The 3,120-nt window shown below is 29.4% G+C and overlaps 1 long non-coding RNA gene across 1 annotated transcript; it reads right to left on the bottom strand.

The window, feature by feature from the left end:
* Positions 1-386: 386 nt before the first annotated feature.
* On the bottom strand, positions 387-2,111 carry LOC139907488 (uncharacterized). Its single transcript, XR_011784150.1, has 2 exons — positions 1,824-2,111; positions 387-1,757 (listed from the first exon to the last, which is right to left on the bottom strand). It is a non-coding gene; the product is annotated as an uncharacterized lncRNA (long non-coding RNA).
* Positions 2,112-3,120: the final 1,009 nt, after the last annotated feature.

The following is a 3,120-nucleotide window of genomic DNA, read 5'->3' as shown; positions in this document are numbered from 1 at the left end:
TGCATTATTATTTCTAATCCTTACCAATCACACTCCAAACCTGAGACTACTCAGGTCTTAAGAATAAAATAAATACTAAATAAATTGTATTTTCTAATAATAATTTCAATTTTTTGACTATTAAAAAAATAGTCATTAAAATCTAAAGAATAAATTAGATAAAAATGTCATCTCAAGTCAGTCATCCCTGGGATATAATGAAAAGGGATGAATCACGGATATTGAAATCACACAATCTCGTTTTTTCTTAGAAGAAACCTTCAATAAATATATCTTTGATATTTGGCATGATTTGGAGACAAACCAAGGAACAAAGTGAAGTATCTTGATATACATGGAGATTATGTTATTAGAACAAGTATATGACTTCAATAAAACAACATCTATAATGAAGAAAATAATTTATTAACATTATATAAACCTCTGAAAACCTATAAAAATACATTCAAGACTCCAGTTTAAATAAGAATATGCATATGATTTTTTTTAAATGCCCTCACACAAATTTTTTTAGTGCAGTAAAAATAATATTTCAACCTGAATACTAAAATAAAAATCAAATTTACTTGCTACAATATTATAGATACATACAATTATAATATTAAATACAACAATTTTTGGATTTAGACATATACAATGAATTTAAGATACATTTGACAGTTTGTATACTCTTCTATTTGTTCCAGGATCACTATGTCCTATTTTCTTGCACATTAACAGAGGGGTCATAGCTTTTAACTATGAAATTAGACGCTTCTAAGCTATTAATTTTAATTTAAAAATCATCAAATAATTTTACTACGCATATAGCACTTATAAACAAGGTCCATTGTATATATTAGTCTTCCTCTGTCCTTATTGATAGCGAAGAGAACAACATTTGCAAATTTTAAATTTTAACATTATACATTATAGTCTTCCTATTCAAGGAATAACTTTCAAATAAGCTATGACGTTATGAATTGCATCAACAATCCTAACTTTATTTGACCTCACAATGTACACAAGCTTTGACACAGGGAGCTTCTTATGATTTGGATAAAAACTAAGCTCTTCCTCTAAAAACAACCTTAATGGGATGTCTGACAAAATGTTGAGTTGATAGGAGGAGTAAAGGCGTCTATTGTTTCATTTAATAATTCCAATTATTTGCTACGTCTTGCTTCAGAAGATGTCCAATTCGTATTTCCCCTTTAGCAAGATTAAGAAGTGTGTTTCAGGTACAAAGATTGATAGAACTATGTCTTTTTCAGTTTGCTTCTTTTAAATAGTCAATGACATGTAGAACAGGTAGGATTTGTTAACCGATAGGTAGTCTTCAAAGTCCTTATTCAAAAATGTACTGAGTCCACACTTGAATTCTAGTAGGTGTCTAATCCTTTCTACAGATATCTTTAATCCATAGCCTCCAAAGATTTCGAAGTATCGGTTATACTCCTGCAGCTTACGACACAGCATTAATCTTAGTAGGGGAAACATCCTTATACTGAAAGTCCACGTCGAATCGGAAGTCATGTCCAAGTCCTTGAATATTTTCATCGAATCCACAGATGTCATTCAAACTCGTTTCAAGTCCAATACTATAATATAGGGTCCATAGTGTTAACCCTTTTCCTGAGTTCGCAATATACTAGCTATGGAGTCTTTGATCAAGTCTTTGATTGTGAGATCGTCTTCAAAATATGGACTATAGGCCTACTTGAGTCGGAAGTCTCGAGTCCAAGTTCCCACTTCGGGCAGTAATTGACTATCATATACTAAATTATACATTTATTATTAAAATAACAATTAATAAATACTCAATTGTATAATTGAAAACTCACCTTCTCTTTGGAGGGATATTCAAATAAGGAAAAATCAAAGAACAAAATAATTTCTTCTTTCCCCATAGTAATTTTGAGTGTGAGGCGTGCTTCATCCCTCTTATTAGATCCCAGATTATACCAAGACTGAGCAAATCACCTTCTTGCCTTCTCGTTAATTAAAAGAATAACACAGTTAAGTTAACAGTGTTAGCATTTCATCTCTCCATTTTATTCATTTCTGTATTCCCCCGATTTCATCCTTTTTTATGAATATGAGTGATAAATTAGTGAATACAAACACTCTCTCTCTTTTCCGTTATTTTTTTAAATTTTTTGAGGACTGCATTCATAATCATTAGTGTTGGATCGGTTTGAGGACTGCATTCATAATCATTAGTCTTGGATCAGTCCTAGGACCACATATAAAAACTAATAATTAATAAGTATATAGTACTATTTCTGGAAGAAAAGTATATTTTCGCGTGCTCCTTTTTTTTTTTTTTTTTAAATATGAAATATTTTTATGTTCAAAACGCCGAATGTTCGTATGTTTTTAACTCGGTTGCCTACAGCTCCATTTTTGTTGACACCTCCTTTTTCTTTTTTTAAGGCGACATAAAATTTAACTTTTTTCTTCTGACATGTTAGCCAAATGTCAGTTTTTTAACTGTCTAGTGCATGTTAGCCTGTCCTGTAGACACTAGTACTGCTTATTTTCTTCTCTGCCACGGAGTGGAATGAAAATAATAATGAAACGATTCGCTATATCCTCACTATTATAAAAATATGGACATGTAGTGATTTGTACAAAAGTATAACTAAAAGCAGATTGTACAAGTATTTTTATATTTTATTTAACTATAAATCATTACCAATAAAATTAACAGTGTAACATTGATTATAATGCATATAATTTCATTATGATACGTATACTTATTATTTACCCATAATATGTATTAGTGTACAAATGAAATAAGTATTTAAACATTTTGGAAAATATTATAAATATATATAGGCTTAAATATGTACATGGTAAATATAAAGATAGATTCAAACTTTCATATTTTATTTAATTTTGAAATGCTGTAACTAAATAAAATTATCATAATTTTTTTGAATGAACATAAAACAATACTTGCTCGGATAGAACTATAGATTTACATATGCCCCATTGAAAATATTAATTCTACATCCTTAAAGACATATTATCCCAAAATAAGCATTTATATGGTAATAATTTCTTATTTTGCGGTTTATTAATGGTGAATCAGTCCTTCTCTAATAAAAAAAAACTATGATTACAGTGCCAATCTAT

This window comes from Lepeophtheirus salmonis, unplaced genomic scaffold (assembly GCF_016086655.4).
Source record: "Lepeophtheirus salmonis unplaced genomic scaffold, UVic_Lsal_1.4 unplaced_contig_1822_pilon, whole genome shotgun sequence".
Taxonomy (NCBI): domain Eukaryota; kingdom Metazoa; phylum Arthropoda; class Copepoda; order Siphonostomatoida; family Caligidae; genus Lepeophtheirus; species Lepeophtheirus salmonis.
The sequence above is the reverse complement of the archived record's forward strand: the minus strand, read 5'-3'. Positions and strand labels throughout refer to the sequence as shown.